The 23930-nt window shown below is 38.1% G+C and overlaps 1 pseudogene; it reads left to right on the top strand.

Moving 5' to 3' along the window:
• The first annotated feature begins 1665 nt into the window (after positions 1–1665).
• LOC125961677 (ferritin light chain-like) lies at positions 1666–23612 on the top strand (annotated as a pseudogene).
• The last annotated feature ends 318 nt before the right edge of the window (positions 23613–23930 follow it).

The following is a 23930-nucleotide window of genomic DNA, read 5'->3' as shown; positions in this document are numbered from 1 at the left end:
AATTCATTGCAGAAAATGCTAATGTCCAAATTCAGGCAGGTAGATCTTACCAACCATCAAGAGCTTCAGCCCTGCTAACAGCTAAGTATGCACTTTTAAACCCTACTTTGACTGCTCCAGAAACTTACTGGGTTTCATTAATGCCTCTGTTACTATTTCCTTTGTGTCGTTTTCTTTTTCTTTAAAAACATAGCTGTGTGATCTTGGGGAAGTTATATTATTTACTTGAGACTTGGTTGCCTTCTCTGTGAATATCTGGGTATAATTTTAGTATTGCTCAATAGAATTTTTAGTGATAATGAAAATATTCTATATCTGTACCGTGCAGTGCAGTATTCAATAGCTACATGGAGCTAATAAACATCTTTGGAATATGGCAAATGCAACTGAGGAACTGATTTTTTAATCTTATTTTTAAATTTGTTTAAATATAAATAATGCCATGTGGCTAGCATCTGTTGACAGTACAGATCTACATAATATTTTAAGGACACTCTCCACTCAAAAACTCTACCATTCATTAACTCAACCTAAATATTTTTGCCCTCTGACAAACAAAAAATAATGTATGCTTCCCTTGAAATTATCTGTCAAGACCTTTATCAGTTTGGGGACATTATATTCTTAAAATTGACTTTGCTTTATGAAACTGTAATAATGCTGGAGTTTCCTGCCCTTGGTACCACCTTTGTGATGATGGGAAATATTGTGGATGATCAAGGACCATTTCAAGAGATCATGGAGAGAAACCTCCTTCTGGATTTAATTTCATTATGAGGATATCAAAATGCTAAATTACTTAAAATAAAACCCATACCGTTTTTATGCTAAGTTATATTCTACATGTAGCTGGAAAAATGTTAAAAAGATTTTTAAAGAACTGCACGTCTATTTTTGAAGCTGATTTGGCTGTTCAAGGCTTGTTAGCACTTTATCCATCTCAGTGCTATTTCACTTAGTAAACAAATGCAGTTGCCATAATTGCTGCATATGTGTCTGTGTTCCCTTCTAGGCTATATGTTTTTGAAGTTAGAAACTATATTTATATCACAGCCCCTATGTATAGCACAATATCCATTGCTAATTCAGATTGTGTTTTAAGATATGAGGGAAAATGTAAGACTTTTATTATAGTCATAAACATCTAGCAAACCAACCAGAAAATAAAAGCGAACTTTCAGTTGGTTGGCCGAGAACAAAAGAATGAAGAATACCTAGTGCAAAACCATATCTCTAATAACTACTGTTGAATTTAGAGCACACACATGCTAAAAAATATCTTATCAAAGATTTGAGGTTGGACCAGAAAAAATTATATCAGAAGTGAAAATAATCATGTGGTCTGACCAGCGTGTATCACACAAAGTAAGTGTAAACTATATATAAAGTAGATAGACTACGAGGTCCTACTGTATAGCACAGGCAACTATATTCAATACCTTGTAATAACCTATAATGGAAAAGGATCTGAAAAAGAAATACATGTATCTGAACCACTTGGCTGTACACCTGAAACACAACATTGTCAATCAACTATACTTCAAGTAAAACAAAACAAAAGAAAAAACTAAGTGTAAAGGGAAGTATAGTTTTATAAATTCACCTCTGATACCCAATGGACCAACTGAAAGACAACAGAAAGTACAACTTTCTAGGAGACAGGACATGGCCGGCAAACCAGGCCGTTACGCTCGGTAACGGTCATACCTGCCAAAAAATATACAGACTAGCCTGCATTCATGAATACATAGGAATTCTTCATTTATCTGGCATTGTTAGGCAATGAGGTATTGTATGTTAGGAGAAGTATTTTTAAAATGACAAGTTGAAGAGGAGTTATTTTAACCTTCACTCGGTAATTTTTTTCTAAAATTAAGAAATGTATCTACTGGTGTATCTAATGTTTCCTTGATAACTCGGGGTCATCACTTCAATCAACGTTTGCATGAATAATGCGAATGGAAACAAGACAGGCATGCTTACTGAAACTGAAAATGACATACCAATGGCTGGAATAACTGATGAGAGAGCAAGAAAACAGCAAAACTGAAAACAAACCGTGATCAAGAAACAATCAGTCAAGTTCTGACTTTCTGTACTTAGTTTCAAAAAGAGATACCACAAATCCCAGCGAGAGACTCCAGCATCATCAGCTGTCTTTCTCCTTTGTTTCCACCTTCCTTTCCTTTTCCTTCTACCCTAGATTGTTCCAGGAAGTGTTTATAGCTCCTTACAAGACAAATTCTAATACTTGCTTTCTCTCACACAAACTTCACAATATGTCCATGTGATAAATGGTGTGGCGGTAAAAGAGAATTCATCACAGGCACATCTCCTATGAAAATAAAATTAGAAACTAGCTTCTAAACATGAAGAGAGAAGGGCGTGGTGTCAGGCACTAATTTCCTTGTGAATTCCTCTCCATTTCTAATAGACGTTTTTCTTTACCAACATCCCTTTTTATTTGTGTCCCATTCCAGACTGCTCCACTCTGCCCATCATCATCTTGTAAAATACATTCACACTCTTTTGTGACCCTACTTATTTTCCCATTAAATAATCCATCATAGAACTGTCAGAATTAAATATAGAGTGAAATTAAAATACTGGAGTCACTTGGAGGGTTTAGCAGCTCCACCAGAAAATACTAGGCATGGATTTAAAAGAGGCTGCGTGGGACTTGCTCTTGTCCAAGTTCTTTCTCAAGAAGTATCTGAAATAAGCCTAAATTCAGAGTTAATCAGACTGGCCTGCTTTCTCAGGTGGACTGGAATTCATTGCTCTTTCCCCTCAACTCCGATGTCAGTGGCACTTTCCGGAGAGGAGGTGGACTTCTCTGCCTACTGCAGAAGCTCAGTTCCCCCCGGGTCCACTCTCTGTCTGAATCCCACACTTGAGGCCAGATGCCAGCCTTCCCAGAACATTCGTGGCCTCATTTCAGTTTTTGACCTGCTCAGATTGAGTCCCTCTAGACTCTTTCTCAGGTGGAAACCTGATCTTCCACCCCTTTCCCTAACCTCGATGGTTACCTTCCCTCATTAGGCCTCAGGTGCTTTAGCTATAAAATGATACAGTTGCCCTTAATTCTAAAGTCTTCTTTCTAAAGCGCTACAATGTGGTGGCTCCTTGAAAATGTTTCTCTTTGCTGGTTTTAATTTTATAGAGAATTAAAAGCACAGCTACTCTAAAAGACAGTAAGTTGCATTGGATAAGGAAAATGTACTTTTGTAGTTAGATTAACAGGGATGGAAGACGACTTAGTATGTTTTAAGATACTCATGATCCGTTCTCGTGAGAGTTGGGGGAAGAAGGGGAAGAGAGTTAATAAAATACCAAACGATTGTGACAAATTAAGTTCACCAAGATGTAGCTGATTAGTTACTACTTGAATAAGCCACACAAATCCAATTCAAGTTGTCCTTTATTTTTCTAAGAAGGATCCCAGTGAACTGAGTCCCATGTTCAGTAACTCCACGTTCAATGGCTTAGTCTTTAAACACTGTTATGTTGCTGGAAGCAGAAATATTGCCTATCAGTCCTAATTGATGTTTAGCTATCACGCACATTTGAAATAAATTTATTACTTTGACTGGTCTCGGTGTAATACATTCCAAAGGGGCAAAGAGCACACGAAAAGTTATGGAGTCTCCATCTTCTACACTGAAGTGTGCAATAAATTACATACTATTTGGCCGTGAAATTCACAAGCCATAGAAACCACGCCATTAGCAGTGTATACAGTGGTAAAGAGCAGGTAATGAGAATGATATAAAACCAAACAGACTGCGTACGTTGGCACTGCTGCCAATAAAGCAATCATTAAATGCATTCATATGCATCTACGCTAGGTAAGCTCTTTGAGGGCAATTGCTATGAATTCTACATACCTGTCAGGATACTATATATAGCCCACTTTCTATGCCCTTTATTCAAAGACGCTGAGAAAGGGTTACTCTGGGTAAATCCAGACCTTTTCTCAATATAGAATTTGGTCAACATGCATCCTGAACAGCAAAATTTCACAGTATTTTCCTACACTAATTGTCACCTCAGCAAATGCAGGATTAAGTATAATGGATTATAAGAAGTTAGAAAGGAAAGATGGAAGAAAAGAAGGAAGGTAGAAAAAAGGTGGGTATGGAGTACTTCAACATTTATGTAAAGAGTGGACCTAAAACTACCCTGAGGTTACTGTGAATTATTAGCATATGCTATAGAAACTTAAATGAAAAAATAAAAAAACCCAGCAAGGGAAACTCAAAGATTCTCTGTTTTTTCACTTTACTGCATATACACGTCCATCTTAAACAATCTATATGCTTATATCCAACAAGAGAGCATTGTTTTGCAAGGCTATTTGGGTTCTATCAGCATGTAAAGGTCGGACAACTCAACTTTAGCAGAGTTAGCCTTCAGGTGAATAATTGCTTCTTTCAGGTTGCGAGCATTTGAATTTTCCAGAAATGTTTCCCAAAATATGAAAACTAAAAGAAGGGTCCTAGGACAGCGTCCTTTAGAAGTTTTATATAGTATCAAGGCTTTTGGAGGAAGAGAATCCTTGTCGATTATCAACACAATGATTCCAAGCAGGTCAATTTTTGCTGAGAATATTATATAACAGAACCCATTTCACCTCCATTATACTGACAATGATCTTCCTTACTTCAACCTTGTGCTTCTTAGTAAAGTTGAAAATACTGAGCCAAGAACAGACAGTGACAATGCCAGAGACTCAGATGTACCTATAGGTGCCTTCAGACAACATCAGCCACCCAGGCTAAAGTCCTGGTTTAAAACATCCCAACATGAATGAATCTCAAAAACCATATGCTGAGCAAGTGAAGCCAGATCAAAAGGGCACCTACTGTATTATTCAACTTACATGAAATTGTAAACTGGGCAAAAGTCATCTCTAAAGATAAAAAACAGATCCGTGGTTGCCTTGGGGTAGGAGATGGGGATATTTTTGCAAAAGCCTGGGAGGAAACTTTCTAGGGTTTTAGAATTGTTATCTATCTTTATGGGGGTGGTAGTTATACAAATGTATACATTAATTAAAAGTCACTGAACCGTTGACTAAAAATGTCTGCATTTTATTGTATGTAAATGATACCTTAATAGGGTTGATTACAAAATAAACCAAAACCAAAACCAAAACAAAGCAGAAGAAAAACCTCTCAAGACCTCAAAGGAAATACACTGTTTTCTTCCAGGGTACCAGATTGGAAATGAGGCATTGGTCTGTTCTACCCTCAGATTATCCCTAGGATTATCTAGTCTATTTTAAAGCACTAGAGTCCCCTATCAGGAAAACTCACCCCATGTTTAATTACTTTGATTTCTTCTGTGCCTCTTCTCCCAACACAGTGAAGCCATTCACGGAAGAAAAACCACCTTTTTCCAACTTTGCATCACCACATATTCTTTCTAAAGCTATTATTTATGTAATAAAATTTGGCTACACTTTGTAAAAATCTAGCTTTTTGAGCCTTACAAATCTTAACAGTTAACCTATTGCCTCCACTGGAATTTGGAAAAAAAATTATTTTGAACACGAATAGCTGAGAATTCACATTTTTGCTTTTTGTGATTTTCTCTTCCACTAAGATAGAAGTGAGTAGGAATGAGAAACACATACATAAAGAAAAAAAATTATCTTGCTGCCTTTGCATGGTTATAATTTATAGGAGGCCCTTATCAACAATAATCTATTATCAGAATCAATAAAATATAATCTCCATGAAGGCCAGGCCAGGATATTTGTCTCTTTTTCAGCAGATTGCAATACAAACCACATTCATGGATATGCTTCTTGATGATCTTTGTAATACTGGAACAGTTGCCCATTTCCTCATGCCTCTTCACCTTAACTTCAACCTGGTGTCTCACTAATGACCTCACATTTCCTTCTCTATCACTTGGTTGTGGGCCTCTTTTCCGACTCCAACTCGCATTTCACTCTGGCACCAAAGGAAGACTCACACCTTCCTGCTTTTTAGTGATACCTCAACGTCATTACCATATTGTGATCACCCTGCAGAATAGCCAGACAATTGTTATTTCAGAGCCATCTGACAGTTTGTAGTTCTAAAAATTAACTAAGGACCGCATTTGTCAAAAATATCCTAGTTTAAGATTTTGGTAATACAGCAACAGTAATTCCGAAGTCATTTATGACAATCAGTGTGGGAAGCACCCTCCTTCAGGAAGATCCTTTGCCATACAATACTCTTTCCCTGTCTGGTAATAAGGAAGCACAGCCGTGGAAAGTAACCTTTTGTGGAAAGAAATACTTGGCTTCGAGAAGGCTTGCAGTTCATACATTTTTCTTGAATTAGATTCCCCATTAATTACTTTATCCACAAAGAGGTAATTATCAGAGTTATGTAAGCAATTAAGGAGATGCTACTCCACATTCTTTCAGCTTGTTGACCTTTCTCACTTTATTTCATGTGGCTATCTGAAACATCAGTGATTTACATGTCTTTTTTTTTTTTAACAGATTTCTGTGTGTGTGTGTCCCCATGATGAAAACATCATTAAAGTAAAATATCATGAATAGACTCTTAAGAAGCAGAGTCTACTTAAAGTCCTGGAAAATAAAAAAGCACTAATATTCATGGACAACTCTACACTCTGAAAGTTACTCCAAATTTTGTTGATGTCTCTTTTGTCTAGGAGATTTTCAAATTTTCTACCATGATCATTTGTTAGTTTTATAATTACATAATAAAGGCATTACATCATACAATCTTTTGTTATCCATTGCACTTTTAAAACCATTCCTTTCCTTGTCCTCAGCAGATATGTCATAGATTATTAGTACACAAGCAAAGACTTTCAACGTAACAGTACTTTATAGTGAGAAGAACTATACTGAGCTATCTCTATCCTAAGACAATGCACCAGGAAAGCACTAGGAATTCTTAAGCACTAGGAATACAGAGACGATCAAGGGGCAAGTTCCTTGCCTTCGAGTATACATGATCATTATAGCAAATGCTTAAATAGCGCTTAGTATATAACTCACCACAGCAGTCTTATTATCCTCCTTTTTAATAGGTGAGCAGAGGAAGCCACAGGGAAGTCATAGGGTAAAGCCAGAATTTGAACCTAGGTAGACTAGTACACTCCACGGCTTTAACTACTACATTAAAAATATATATATATATAAGTTATATATATAACTCCAAGTATTCCAAAGTTACAAAACACTTATCTACCAAAACTCAAAAAGGAGCACACAAACTTGCATAGAAAATAAACATGTAAAAGTTCATAAAGAAACCACAATATAACCTGCTCCACATAATATATTGACTGCAGTGTCCTTGGCCTCTCCCATCCTTAGGTAGCTGGAAATTACAACAAAATAATACTTTTCACCTTTGGAAGCCACACCATCTCTCATACCCACCAACCAATTACTTCCTTAGAGAGAATAGGAAATTAACCTGAATATCATAAAATATATATATATATATATATATATATATATATATATATATATAGCATTAGTGATGTAGAATCTTTGTTTAAAGACAATAACTTCAATAGCAGAGGGAACGTTACCACTGCAGGCTTCCGATAACCTCTATATTTCTCAGATGTCATGCTAAATCATATAATGCCATATTGTGTCTGAAGCTATTTTTTCAATAGTCCATTTTCTTAAATGGACGAACAAAGCCATAAATACTGAGGAAGATTTTGGCTCCCAATTCCTAAAGCCATCCTCATTATGCCTGGGTGATCATGGGGACGTCATCGGAACTACCAGAGGACTGGCTGAAATACCAGTGTTCTGGCCAGCTTACAAATTAGAAATTATACAGAATCCAATTTTATTTTTTTGTTAAGTAATTCCTATGAGGCTTTTGGGATGTCAATGTAAAGTCCTTTCATGTGTAATCTTTTTCCATTAGATAGGGAACAATGCCAATCCCCGTCATAAATACTTTCACAACCTGACACTGAAAATCCACTGTAGGGCATAGGACCTGCAAATAGGATGTGAATCACACACATCCACTCATTCAGACAATCCACAAATATTCATTTTTAAGTCTACTATATGCCAATAATGTACCGGCCTCTCAGATGCTAGACCATGCTAAATGCTGAAACAGACATACTCAGTTCGGGCCCTCCTGGAACTTATTACCTACAGAAGTGCCTTCGTTGTAAATGGTCAGGTCTCAGCCAATGCTATTATCATCAGCAGGTGACCAAAGGATAGAGCTTGCTTTCTAAACAAGCTCCACACTCTTTGCTTTCAACATATTTGCTTTCCTTCAAGGCACATAATCCAGTGGTCAGTTTCTCCCAGTTAGTGAGGTTTGGGGAAAAGGTACCCAGTGAACAATTCCTTGTGGCCTCACTCCTCATACTCTCCTCTGTGCTCTTGAGCTAAAGAGACCTGGATTAAAGTCAGTTGTTCTAAGCTTATTATTTTAAAATACGGCTGCTCCTGCTTTGAGGATTTCCACTGGACCAACACAGCAGCAAAGCAGCACTGAATCAGAAGCAGGTAAATTTCAAAATGACAGCTCTAAACATATCCACTCTCCTTTTGTTCTCCTCTTATCCCTTTGCTCTGAACACCTCTGCCCTGAGGCTTTGCCTTTACCCTTCTCTGATTACTGCTCCAAAAGGGTTTCCAAGAGCAGGGAGTATTTATGGTTTCATTTGCTCCCAAGTCCGTGGTGGAAAAGGATGTTTGCTTCCTGATTCTTACTAATTCTACACTCACATCATTAACACAAAAATCATCATTAAAAAAAAAATTTCCTCAGCTTCATATTTCTTCTGGGCCAACACTGAAAGAATATTTTCAAAGAAACAATATCCTCTCTCCTTTGCTCTTCTGAGTTTCACGTTCTTACCTCCAGTCTCATTTTCAACCCTTATTACGAGATGCATCACAAAAACAGAAGAAAGTTCTTTGTGCTTTCCTGTACCAGCTAATTATTCTAATTTGTTCTGTCTCTACCGACCAGAACGCGAAATCAACACAAAGGCTGATTATGTGACCTCTTCCAAGGGAATGGTCTGAGAGTTGTCTATTTACTAATGAAGCTCGGTGTGTATTAAGGGTTGACTGAAGCAATCATCAGGAATTTTCATCTCTTAAATTAGTCTTTTCTACCAGATGCACATCTTTCATTTCGGATAATATAACTTTTAAGTTCAGGATACAACTGGACAAAAGAAAAAAAGGTAACCAACACAACATTTGCAGTAATAACACAGTAACAGCTATCCTTCCCTGAGGAATTCAGCTTACTTTATGGACACAATTTAGTACACACTAATAAGAAAGTTAACAAAGCCCAAAACCACTTCACAATAGCGTAGAGAGGTAAAGGTCAGAAATTATTACTGCCAGACCCAGCAGACAATGGCACCTACAGGAAAGAGCACAGCACAGGAAAACCTGGAAGCCTGTGTTCCAGTTTCGGTTATTCCTGTAAGCATTAGTACGATCTGAGTGAACTCAGCCTGCCCTGCTTTTTCCGTTTATAAAAACCTACATCATCCTCTCAGTAGAATGAAATGCCACATCTGAAAAGTTGCAGATCTCTTTAGGAAAGAAAAAAGCTCATGCTTTCCAACCAAAATGGAATAATTCAGTCAATGGAGACTTAATAAAACTCTGCCATAAAGCAATTGTTTACTTGAAATCTATCTTTTGTGGTATATTTATTGGGGTAAGGAGTGTCAGCAAATCATAATTAGAGTTACCGATTATTCCAGAAATCAAGGTCATTGAGTTCAGATTCCAGCTTTGACCCTGACCCAGGCTTACAGAGATGTAAGATGTCCCAATACCTCATATCCACCATACATGGGAGAAACAAGGTATGCAGACAGATCCTCTTATAAATATCCCATATGTAGTGGTTTTAATACAGGGTCTCAGATTCATTGCCATTCTTCGCATCCAGATGTGGGCATTTTCCCTTGAATTTAGGCAGGCTTTCCATGGCTTCAAACAATAGAGCAGGGGTCAGTAAATTATGGCTGGTGGGCCAAGTCTAGGCCTCTACCAGCTTTTATAAATGAAGCTTTATTGGAACACAGCCATGTTCCTTAGTATATGTATTGTTTGTGTCTGTTTTCACATCACAGCAGCAGAGCTAAGTAGTTGCAAAAGAGGCTGTATGGCTTGTAAAGCCTAAAATATTGACTGTCTGACACTTTATGGAAAAAGGTCTCCAACGCCTGCAATAGTATATAATGAAAGTGATGCTATGTAACATCTAAGACTAGGTCATAAAAGGTCATGCAGCTTTTGCATGATTCTCGTGGAATGCTTCAACCCTGGACACTCATTCTCTTGGGATACTCTATCTTGAATCCTAACTACCACGTTATGAGAAGTCCAAGCCACCTGGGCAGCCATCTATAGGCACTCCAGTCAACAGTCCTTGTTGGGCCCAGTCTTCAAGGGCCAGACATGTGAATTAAAATTATCTAGATGATTCCAGCTCCAGCCATCCGAATCCTCATGAGCTGAGGTTTCAGATATCAGTCATGGAGTAGAGACGAGCCATCTCCTCTGTGTAATGTTTGAACTGCTGACCCACAAAATCTGGGCACATATTAAAATTTTTGTTTATTTCACCACTAAGTTTGGACTTCTTTATTATGTAGCAATAGATAACTATAGCACTGTGTCTGTACACAGGATATCTACATTTCACAGAGCACAGATTTTTAGATGTGAATGTTGACTGCTCAATTTCTAAGAAGAACGTATACACACACATAGGTAAATGTTTATGCATATGTAAATATTAGACCTATATAAACTAATCTATATTATCCATAAAATGAGGGGGCCTTGATAATGGCTAACATTATTTTTCGGTACTTATTGTGTTCCAAGAACTGATAAATTCTTGCATTGTATGAATTTTCTCTTTCACCCTCATAGCAACTCCCTGAGAGAAGTAATGGTATCTCTATTTTATAGATGAGAAAACTGAGGCAAAAACAGATAACATGCTCAAGAGTACTCAACAAGTAAATTTTAGAGTCAAGATTTGAACCCAGGTTCTCAAGTTTTAGATCCCTTACTCATACTCACCAAGCTATATACTGAGGAAGGAGATGAAAGCTGACGCCATTACCTCATGCTCAAGAAGTTAGACAGAAACTTAGCAGGTACGGTTGAAAGAAGACAGGACTTGGAGTCGTAAGTCCAGAGGCTGAGTTATGAGATGAATTCTCCTCTCATCTAGATATAGGTTTGTTTTTAGAAAATGAAGAAGATCACTGCATATTTTGATTGTTAATTTCTGTACTTAATGATTACCAAAGAATGGAATTTTACCAGGGAGCTATTTTGCAATGACATAAATTATTGATTCAAACTCAAACCTTTATTATAAATTATTGATTCAAAATCAAATCTTTATTAAGTCTCCCTTGCATCAGAAGTTTTTCCCACTCTTCATTTCTTTGAAACCCTTTCCTGTCTACTCTTGGCCAAAGCTTGAAGCCTAATTTAACACTTGGAAATAAAATAATGAAATAGTCATAACACAGCAATTCCAATGCCTACTGAAATGGAAGCTCTAAATAATTTTTCAGATAATTTAGGAAATTAAAAATATTTACATCATAGATGCAAAGACAGAAGTTACTTGTGTAATAAATGGTGAGAGAAAAAGTTTCTGGTCAAGTAGATTTGTTTACATATGATCACTAATCTGAGTTCTACCCCTGTGCTAAAACCCAGTGACAGGTTGCGTACAGCTTCTAAAGGGATAGTTCAGTGCATTGGGTCAAATTCATGCCATAAAATGTGGTATTAGTAGTAGTACTAGAAGACAGAGCGACTGTCTTCTTTGGGACATAGATGAAGACCCCAAGATAGACAATATCAAGGACAAATTATGTAGAAAAGATATTATCTCAGTCCTTGGAACATGTCATCCAGGATAGAACAAGAAGTAGATTTATTATCAAGTACATGAAGCCAGAGACAGTAAGCAATGAGTGGTAGTTGGTTAAAATAGACAGGTTTTAGAAGTAGAGGCACGGATGTAGAAAACAAACTTAGGGTTACCAGGGGATTGTGGCAGGGAGGCTAAATTGGGAGATTGCGACTGAAATATACACACTACTATACATAAAATAGATAACTAATAAGAACCTGCTCTTCTTATTAGCCCAGGGAACTCCATTCAGTACTCTGTAATGGGCTATTTGGAAAAGACTCCAAAATAAAATAAAAGTGGGGCTTCCCTGGTGGCACAGTGGTTGAGAGTCTGCCTGCTGATGCAGGGGACACGGGTTCGTGCCCCGGTCCGCGAAGATCCCACATGCCGCGGAGCGGCTGGGCCCGTGAGCCATGGCCACTGAGCCTGCGCGTCTGGAGCCTGTGCTCCACAACGGGAAAGGCCACAACAGTGAGAGGCCCGCGTACTGAAAAAAGAAAAAAAAAAGTGGATATATGTACATGTATAACTGATTCACTTTGCTGTACACCTGAAACTAACACAACACTGTAAATCAACTATACTCCAATAAAAATTTAAAGAAAAAATAGGTTTTAAGAACCATAGTCAGGGAGCAGTGTGGATTGGAAAGACCTTGCAAGAAAAATTTCTGCATCCTCAGACAATGCTCCCCAAGCTGGCTATTGCAAGGGTGAGCATTTAAGAGATCTTTGACCTAAGGAGGACATGAGATTAACAGTCTATCCCAATGTGCATGAATTATTCTCCTCGGTGCTATCAGAAATCAGATGGCATCCTAGAGCAGGGGTCAGCAGATCTTTTTTGTAAAGGGTCAGATAGTAAATATTTTGGATTTTCTGTACCATACGTCTGCATTACAACTGCCCATCTGCTGCTGTAGCACAGAAACAGCCATGCACAATACGTTAATGAATGGATGCGGTGTGTTCAAGCCAAACGTTATGTACAAAACCAGGAGTCAAGCAAGATCTGATCAGTGGGCCAGAGTGTGCGGACGCCAGTTCTGGGTCAGTGTTCACAGCTGAATGAGTCATGAGGCCTTAAGTTCCAGTTCTCATTGTACTACTTTCTACCTGGGTGAACTTGGGTTCATCCTTTTATTTATATGGGCCACTGTATTAGTCAAGGTTCTCCAGAAAAACAGAACCAACAGCATGTGTATACAATGTGCCCATATATACTGACAGATATAGATCTAGATATCGATATTGATATCTAGATCTATATCCATATCTATATAAAGATAGAGAAAGAGAGAGAGAGATTTTAAACAATTGGTTCACACAATAATAGAGGCTTGGTAAATTCAAAAGCTGCAGATTAGGCTGTCTAGAAACTCTAGGAAGAGTTGCAGTTCAATTTCTGTAAGTCTTCCGGCAGAATTCCTTTTTGCGACAGGGAGGTCAGTCTTTATTAAGAGCTTCACCTGATTGGATGAAGCCCATGCATATTATGGAGGATAATCTGCTTTACTCAAAGTCCACCACAAATTTAGTTATGAATTTCATCCCAAAACACCATCATAGGGACTACCCTGGTGGCACAGTGGTTAGGAATCCGCCTGCCAATGCAGGGGGCACGGGATTGAGCCCTGGTCTGGGAAGATCTCACATGCCGTGGAGCAACTAAGCCCATGCACCACAGCTACTGAGCCCGTGCACCTAGCGCCCATGCTCTGCAACAAGAGAAGCCACCGCAATGAGAAGCCCGCACACCACAACAAAGAGTAGCCCTCGCTTGCTGCAAATAGAGAAAGCCCACGTGCAGCAACGAAGACCCAATGCAGCCAAAAATATAAATAAATAAAACATAAAAATTTTAAAAAACACAAAAACACCATCACAGAAATATCCAGAATAATATTTGACCAAATAACTGGGCATGGTGGCCCAGACAAATTGACATGGAAAATTCACCACCTAAGCCATAGTTTTGTCACCTTTTACTGAGAAATATGACTTATCTGAGCTATTTTGATACCTAGAAGATACCTTCTAGAGGTAACACCCTCAGTATTTTACATGGTAGGCAGTAGAGGGAATGAGCCCATTTGCCCAGTCATATGACACCTGAAGGATAAAATTCTGTCTTCTCTCTCCAATCCACAAGGATGAATGCCAAAAATACATCACTTATATCTGCTTTAGCTAACATAGGATAGGTCTGGAACAGACCTATGCTCCCAGTAAGTCTCATGAAATGCTGTTTCATTAAGGAGAGACTTTACTTGCTAAGATTAGAAGCAAAAGAGGGTGGTGGATGAAAAACTGCCCAAGGATATAAGCTCATGCAAGGAAGCAGGAGAGAGAATGGGTATCCGAAGATGTGCGCTCTGAGCCAACACTAATTCCACAGCATCAGGTTATAATTCAGGGAGCCCAACCGCTGGGGGTTTTTTCCCCTTCTTTTTTCCCCCAAAGAGGGACAAGCATACTGACAAAGGAAGAGCATCAGTCACCACAGATAAATTCCTTTTCAGAGGTGATCTCGCAAATGATTTGGCTCAGTGTAGACTATGATTTGGCTCCCCAAACCATAAGCTAGAGCATTTCATTCCAGGTCCCTCCTCAAATATCCATGATAGGTAAAACTCTGGCATCAAGTAGGTCTTGAAGTCTCCCCAGGTGATTATAATATGCAACCAGGGCTGAGAATCTGGAGATGTAGAGCAAACTTAAATTGAACTTTAGTTAAACAGTAAAACAAGCTCTGACTCTACTGGCTGGAGCTAGACAGGGATATGGATTTAGTGGGATGAGAAGATAAAGGACACCAGGGAGTAAATCAAATGCTTTACACCTGTGCTTAGCTAATTGTTACTCAGATAATTCAGACAATCTTACAGCACCTGAACCCTGAAATTCCTTAGTTCTGTTTAAAAAAAGGGAACTCTTCAAGTAGCTGAACTCTGAGAATCATGCCAATCATAAAGAAAAAGAAGAAATCTTATTTTTTGAATTAGTTGATTTCATATATACTGTTTCACTTTCATGATATTAACTAGTTATCTTTCTTTCCATTTTATGTTTGAGGAAAGTAAGGCTTTAAAGTCTCAGTAATTTTCTCAAGGTCACTTGTTAAGGGTGTGGTAGGCAGCATAATGGCTCCTAAAAATGCCCTCACCCTAATCCCTAGAACCCAATAATATGTTACCTTACATGGTAAAGAGGACTTTGCAGATATGACTGAAGTTATAGGCCTTGAGATAGAAAGATTATCCTGGATTACCTCATGGAACAAATCTAATTGCATGAGTCCTTAAAAGCAGAAAACCATTCCCAACTGTAGAAAGAGAAAGAGAGAGATGTCCTAATAGAAGCAGAATCAGAGAGATGCAACATTTTGGGGTTTGTAGGTGGAGAAAGGGGACTCTGAGTCAAGGACTACAAGTGACCGCTGGAAGCGGATAAAGTCCAGGGAACAGAAACACCCCTAAGAGCCTCCAGAAAAGAATGTAGCTCTGCCAACACTTTTTTTCTTTTTTAACCATCTTTATTGGAGTATAATTGCTTTACAATGGCGTGTTAGTTTCTGCTTCATAACAAAGTGAATCAGCTATACATATACATATATCCCCATATCTCCTCCCTCTTGCATCTCCCTCCCACCCTCCCTTCCCTATCCCACACATCTAGGTGGACACAAAGCACAGAGCTGATCTCCCTGTGCTTTGTGGCTGCTTCCCACTAGCTAGCTCTTTTACATTTGGTAGTGTATATATGTCCATGCCACTCTCTCACTTCATCCCAGATTACCCTTCCCCGTCCCTGTGTCCTCAAGTCCACTCTCTATGGCTGCGTCTTTATTCCTGCCCTGCCCCTAGGTTCTTCATAACCATTTTTTCTTTTTTTTTTAGATTCCATATATATGTGTTAGCATATGGTATTTGTTTTTCTCTTTCTGACTTACTCCACTCTGTATGACAGTCTCTAGGTCAATCCACCTCACTACAAATAACTCAATTTCATTTCTTTTTATGGCTGAGTAATATTCCATTGTATATATGTGCCACATCTTTATCCATTCATCTGTCGATCCTGCCAACACTTTTACTTTACTCAATTGAGACCAATGTCAGACTTGTAAGGTAATAAATTTACATTGCTTTGAGTCACTAAATTTGGGATAATTTGTATGAAAGCAATAAAAAAAAATACAGAGGTCCTACAAGAGCCAGGCTATATATTTATACTTAAGTATTTCTGAAATGAATTTAACCTTGTGATTGACAGCAGCAGCAGTAGCAGCTTCCAAGGGATCCCACGACACACCTGAGGCAAAAGGAGCCTAATACAAAGCAGTGACAGCAGCAGGTCACTGCCCCACACTTGGGGTAGAGGGGGACTTGATCTACTGTAGCAGCAGCATAGCCTGAATGGGAACCCATCCTCCTGTGGCACTAGTCCCATCAACATTAGTCTAATCTGCTAGCATCTGCTGTGCCAACAGGCCCAACATATACAAACCCCCCAACTCAGTAGCATTAAGTGAGCCAGGCTCAGTGTTTCCTGAAACTCATATCCAGCTGCACTGGAAATCCAAGATATCACCTACTGTTATGAAAACATAAACAATAACAGAAGACTGGGAACTTCAGAAAGAAAAGGGGAACAATGGAATGGGTGAAAACAAATGGGGTAAATATAAGAGACTATCATTAGCCTCATGAGTTTCTTAAATTCTATATGATGGTCAAAGCAAAAATGATGACACCATCTGATGGGGTTCTCAATGTAGAGAAAGGAAATACTACAGAAAATCATACTTTAAAACTGGGGAATATTAAGAGACCTAAATGGAAGTAAAATTTTGAAACTTCACTTGAAGTAATGAAACACTGATTCCAGTAGGCTATGATAAGTTACATATGTATACTGTAATGCCAAAAGCAACCACTAAGAAAACTATACAAACAGTATACACAAATGATTATAAATGAATTAAATTAAAATGGACTTATTAAAAAATGTTTAAGTAACCCACAAGAAGGAAAAATAAGGGAAACACAGGATTGAGAAACTAAGGTAAAAGACAAAACAAAAAATAACATGGTAGACCAAATCTTTGACATGGCAATAATTACATTAACGGTAAATGATCTAAATAACCAAGTCAAAGACAGAGATTGGAAGAGTAGATTAAAAAATCACAAGCATGATCCAACTATATACTGTCTATAAGAAGCTTACTTTAAACATCATGATATAGGTAGTTCAAAGTAAAAGGATGAAAATGATATATCATGTGAACATTAATCGGAAAAAGCAGGAATGGCTATATTAATATCAGATAAAGTAGACTTCAGAGCAAAGGAAATTATTAGGGGCAAAGAGGGTCATTACATAAAGATAACAGGAATAATCCACCTAGATGACCTCGTGATACTAAATGTGTGTGCACCAAACAACAGAACTTCAAAATGCATGAAGCAAACACTGAAAAAGGTAAAAGGAGAAAGTTTTAAATCCACAATTATTATTTGAGACTTCAACACAGCAATTTATACAACTACCAGAGAGAAAAATCAGCAAGGATATGGAAGAACTGAAAACATCATCAATCAACAGGATATAACTGACATTTAAAGAACACACTCAGTAAGAGCAGAATACATATTCAAGTGTCCATGGAACATTCACTCATATACCATATACTGGGCGATAAAAAAACATTAGGAGATTTAAAAGAATTAAAATCATAGAGAGTATGTTCTCTAGCCATAATGGAATCAGACTAGAAATCAATAAGAGAAAGACAACAGGAAAATCTTCAATCACATGAAAACTAAACATCACACTTCCAAATAACTCATGGGTAAAAAAGACAGCATCAAGGGAAAAAATTTTAAATGTATAGAATAAAAGAAAATGGAGATATAACAGATCAAAGTTTGCGGAATGAAGTGAAAGCAATGCTGAAAGGGAAGTTTATAGCACTAAATTGGGAAAGAAAATATTTCAAAGCAATAATCTAATTTTCTATATTAAAATAGTAAAAAAGGAAGAGGAAAAAACACTAAACAAGCAGAAAGAAGGAAATAATAAAGATGAAACAGAAATCCATGAAACTGAAAACAGGAAAATAGGGGGGAAAATCAATGAAACAAAAGGCTGGTTCTTTGAAATAAGCAATCTAACCAATAAAGATCTAGAAAGACTGACAAAGATTAAACAGAGAGATGGCACAAATCACAGATATCAGAAATGCAACCAGGGATACCATGACATATCCTGCAGGTTAATGAGGGACAAGTTACTATGAACAAGTCTACACTATAAATTCAAAAATGTAGATGAAATGGGCCAATGTTTCTACACCCAAAACTACCAAAACTCAGCCAAGATGAAATAGATAATCTCAACTTTCCTGTAACCATTAGAAATACTGGTTTTTCATTTAAAAACTCCCAAAAGAAATGTTCAGGCTTAGATGTTTCACTTTTACCCAAGACTTAAAGAATTAACACCAATTTTACATGATTTGATAAGAAATACAAGTAGAGGGAACAGTTTCTAATTAATTTTATGAAGCCAGTATTACCTTGATACCAAAACCAGACAGGGATAGTATAGAAAGAAGAAACCTACAGACCAATATTTTTTATGAAATTGGCTGAAAAACCCTCAGCCAAATATTAGCAAATTAAATCCAGAAATATATGAAAAGAATAATATACCATGACCAAGTGGGATTTATTCCAGTTATGCAAAGTTGGTTAAATATTGGAAAATTAAACAGTGTAATCCACCATATCCAATAGATTAAGGGGGAAAAGTCATGTGATCCTATCCATTAATGCAGAGAAAGCATCTGACAAAATCCAATCCCATTCATGATTTTAAAAAAAGAAGAAAAAAAACTCCAAGCAAACTAGGAATAGAAAAGGAGCATACTGAAACTCATAAAGATGATCTACAAACAACCTATACCGACATGATATTTAACTGTGAAAGACTGGATGCTTTCTCTGTAAGCTCAGAAACAAGGCACCGATATCTGCTCTCACCACTTTTATTAAATATATCACTGGAGGTTCTAGTAAGAAAATAAAGCAAAAATAAATAAATACATAAATTTAAAAGTTAAATTTTTAAAAAGTTTATTTAAAAGATAAAAGGACTATTCCTACTACGTTGCATAGGAAGGAACATATCCTACTGAATGTTGAATAGTAATATATCCTATTATACTGAATAAGGAAAAGTAAAACTGTCTGTATCTGAAGATGAGATGATAATCTAAATGGAGAAAATACCAAGGAATCCACAAAAAGCTTGAGAAATAATATTAGTTTGTAAATGATTTAGAGTACAAGATCACCACAATTTTATCAAATTATATATTAATAACAAATGTGTAGAAGCTTAAATAAAAATATGTGATGCCATTTACAACTGACCTAAATAAATACTTAAATATAAGCCCAATAAGACATTTATAGGACCTCTAGACTGAAAATTACAAAATGCTGATGAAGAAAAATTTTTAAGTCCCAAACAAATAGGGAGACACACCTTGTTCATGGATTAGAAAACACAACATGATAAAGATGTCAATTCTCCCCAAGTTAAGAGGCTTAACACAATTACTCTTAAAATGCCCTCAAGGTTTTTGTGGATCTAGACAAGCTTATTCTAAGATTTATATGGTAAGAAGAGGCTGAAGAATAGCTAAAACAACTTGTAAAGGAAGGTGAAAATGGGAGGAATTAATCTACCCAATTTCAAGATTTTGCAGTAATGATGGAGGGTAGATACATAGATCAATGGAATGGAATAGAGAACCCAGAAATAGACTGACATAAATACATATAACTTGTTTTTGACAGCAGTGCAAAAGCTATCAAGGAAGAATAGACTTTTCAAAAAATGGTACTGAAACAGTTGGACATCCCTCGACAAAAACAAACAAACAAAAAATGAACCTTAACCTCCACACCTTACACAAAAATTAAATCAAAGTGGATCATAATCTTAAATGTAAAAGCAGGGCATTTTTAGAAAAAAAAATAGGAGAAAATGTTTGGCATCTAGAACTAGGGGAATAATTCTTAGACTTGACACCAAAAGTATGATCAATAAAGGCAAAAGCTGATAAATTGGATCTCATCAAAATGAGTTAAAAATGCTTCATAGAAGAGCCTTTTAAGTGGATGAAAACTCAAATTACACAGTAGGAAAACATATTTGAAAATCCCATATGAGACAAATGACTTGTATCTATAATATACAAAGAACTCTCCAAACAACTTAAAAAAATCCAACTAGAAAATAGGCAGAAGACAGGAACAGACATTTCATGGAAGAGAATATACACACGGCAAAGGAGCACAAGAAAAGATGCTCAGCATCATTAGCCATTAGGGAAATGCCAATTAAGACCATAATGAGATGTCAGAGAGTAACTAAAATTAAAGTATAGTGACAACATCAAATGCTGGCGAGTACATAGAAAAATTATATCACATCACTGGTGGGAAAATAAAATGGTTTAGCCACTCTGATCAACAGCTTGACAGTCTCTTTTAATCCTAAAAGTAGATTCACCCTACAACGCAGTAATTGTACTCTTGAGCATTTATCCAAAAGAAACAAAAACTTAATTAAGTTCCCACAGAAACTTACACATAAATGTTCATAGCAGTTTTATTTATAATAGCCAAAAACTGGCAACTACCCAAATGTCTTTCAGTGGATGAATGTTGAAACAAATTGTGATAAAATCTTATGATAGAATACTACCGAGCAACAAAAAGGAGCAAATTATTAATATATGCAAAAATTGAAATGAACTTCAAGGGAATGATGCCGAGGGAAAAATTCTGAAAAGCCGATCTCCGAAGATTAAGTAATTCATGATTATGTTTACATATTATTCTTAAAATAACAAAACCGTGGAGATGGAGAACAGATTAGAAGTTGCCAAGGGTTAGAGATGGGGGTAGAAGGTACAGCGGGGGAACTCTGTGAGGTTTTTGTGGTTCCAGTACAAATAATACAGCAATCTTGGTTTTAATCCCTAAAGATTTCTAAAAGCAATTCCTAATAAGAGGTGTCCAGATATTTAGCAATGGCAGATTAGAGGTATAGCTCCCCAACATAACAACTTCAAAAGAGAACATACTAATTCAATGCATATGTTAATTTCAAAAAGGCCAGTCACAATACTTAGATGGTATATATCTTAACGATATTATTCTAAGTATCCAGCTATACCAGATGGACTAGCAAGATTTTCTGTACATTCAACCTTATTTAAGACAGTAAATCTTATAATAAGACAGTTAAAAAAAGAAAAAGAAAAAAAAAACAAACCTCAACTACAGTTGGATATTTTCATAGGAAGATGAGGTGAAAATATGCAGCAGCGGTTCAAAAGCTTAAGCAGTGGCACCTAAATTTGGTTGTGCATTAGAATCATCTGAAGCACTTTTTAAAAACCCTCACACTGACGGTTGGTCATCGTAGACCAATAAAATCATTTTAAATCTCCTCAGACGATGCCAATGTCTAGCCAGAACTGAGAACCAGCGGACTAAGCAGAAGGGGATGTTTCTACAAAGATCTCTTAACAGTAAGTCCTTTCACCCAATCAGATTTACCTCCCCGCAAAGGGCTAAAGAACGCTAGTGTTGTCCATACTTGCTTAGCTTTAATTAGCACTTGTGACTTGCCCAAAACCTAGATCATGTTTCCCCTAAATTTCATGTTATTCCCTATGTTTTTCAAACCCAGGGCTAAGGGGTTTGCCAGGATGAGATTTTAAGTGCTCACACAGGGGAAGTCCCTGGCAAACCAGGACAGCGGTCCCTCTACATTGAAATGTAAAGCATCCTAAATAACCCTGCCACTGCTCCCAGATCCTAGTCTGTGCCAACCAGTGGAGAAAAGGCATTCTCCATTACTACCACGGCAAATGCTGCTGTACTTGCCTTGGCTGGTCCCTATCTTTTCCAGGCACCACTCCCCTTCACCTGCTGGTGGATGCTTTGGCCAGCTGACAATGCAGATATTTTCAAACTTTAAGGTGAATAAAAATCATCTGGAGGGCCTGTTATAACAGAGATCACTGAGCCCCACCAGAGCTGCTGATTCCATAGGGCTGGGACAGGGCCCTAAAACTTGAATATCTGACACATTATCAGGGGACGCTGGTAAAACTGGTCAGGTTGTTACCGAATGCAGGTTCGTGTGTCTGAAGCACAGAGAGGCCAAACAAACCTAAAGGTTGGAGTCTGGAGCAGAGAAAGGTTTATTGCAGGATCGAGCAAGGAGAGGGGTGGCCCGAGTTCCAAAACACCCTGAAATCTCCAAAGGATTTCAGCAAAGCATGTTTAAAGGCCAGGTGAGGGAGGGACGTCCCAGGGAGTGTGATCAGCTCGTGCACAATCCTCTGATTGGTTGATGTGGAGGCCACAGGGCAGGTAACATTATCCATCCTTAGGTGCCAGAAGGTCTGGGGGCTACGTGCTCATGATCATCAAGGAGTTAATTTCTTCCACTGGGTGGTGGTTTTGAGCATCTGAAAACTCAAGAAATATGCCTGAGATACTATTATCTGAGTACTTCAGAGAGGAACTACAGCAGAGGATATGGGGGATGCGTCTGTCCTAGGAAGGCCCCATAGGGTACTGCTTGGTTACAAGGTGACCATACTTTGAGAACCACTGCTCTAGTGGCCTGGAATGTTCAGAAAGTAATGGAAGAATCCCTTCCCAGGTCTAGATTCTAGTATCGCCAGCTATTTTGGTGGGGGGAAGGGTAAGTTTTGTCCTTGCTTGGACTTCTTGTTCATTTATATCAAAGCCTATTTGAGGCAGTGCGCTCGGCAGTCCTGCAGTTCTGTCTTTTGCTTCAACAGTGTTTGGAATGAACAGACCCAGGGACGCTCCTTGCTCCAGCCCCCGACCACCCTCCAACCTTTCTTCCTGTCGCAGCCTTTGGAATCAGCCACTCAGCTATCCTCAGCCTCCAGGACAGGCCAACACCGTTTTTTGAGCTTAGCTCCTTATCACTGATCAACCACGAGTTCCCAGGTGCGTCAGAATTATTCCATCGAGGTGGAGGCCGCCGTCCACCGCCTGTTCAACATGCATCTGGGGACACTTACCTCTCTCTGAGCTTCTATTTTGACAGCAACAATGGGACTCTGGACAGTGCAGGCCACATTTTTCGCCAACTGGCTGAGGAGAAGTGTGAGGGCGCCCAGCATCTCTTGAAAATGCAAAACCAGTGCTGTGGCCGCGCCCTCTTCCAGGATGCGCGGAAGCCTTCTCAAGATGAGTGGGGTAAAACCCAGGACGCGGTGGAAGCCGCCATTCTTAGGGAGAAGAGCCTGCACCAGGCACTATCAGATCTGCGCGCCCTGGGTTCCGCCCGCGCAGACTCCCACCTCTGTGACTTCCTGGAGAGCCGCTTCCTGGAGGAGCAGGTGAAACTCATCAAGATGGGCGACCACCTGACCAACCTCCTTAGGCTGGCTGGTCCGCAGGCTGTGCTGGGCGAGTATCTCTTTGAAAGGCTCACCCTCGAGCACAAACAGGAGTCTCTGAAGTCCAGCGGCCTCCGAGGAGGCCCTCTGGCATCAGAGCTTCTGCTTGAAGCCCTGCTCTGCAGCTACTAGGCAGCTTTGTAACCGCCCTGGAGCCCTCTCCCAAGCCTTGGACCAAATGGAAACAATAACGCTTTTTGCAGAAGGAAAAAAAAAAAGCCTATTTGAAACACAAACAGAATAAAGAGGAAAAAAAGAAATATATATATATATGTATATATATATATTCATGTTTTTTTTCTTTTTTAAAAATTTATTTTACTGAAGTATAGTTGATATACAATGTTGTGTTAGTTTATGCTGTACAACTAAGTGATTCAGTTATACATATATACAATTTTTCATATTCTTTTCCATTATGGTTAATTACAGGACATTGACTATAGTTCC

This window comes from Orcinus orca, chromosome 17 (genome assembly GCF_937001465.1).
Source record: "Orcinus orca chromosome 17, mOrcOrc1.1, whole genome shotgun sequence".
Taxonomy (NCBI): Eukaryota; Metazoa; Chordata; class Mammalia; order Artiodactyla; family Delphinidae; genus Orcinus; species Orcinus orca.
This window is presented reverse-complemented; position numbering and strand designations above follow the sequence as displayed.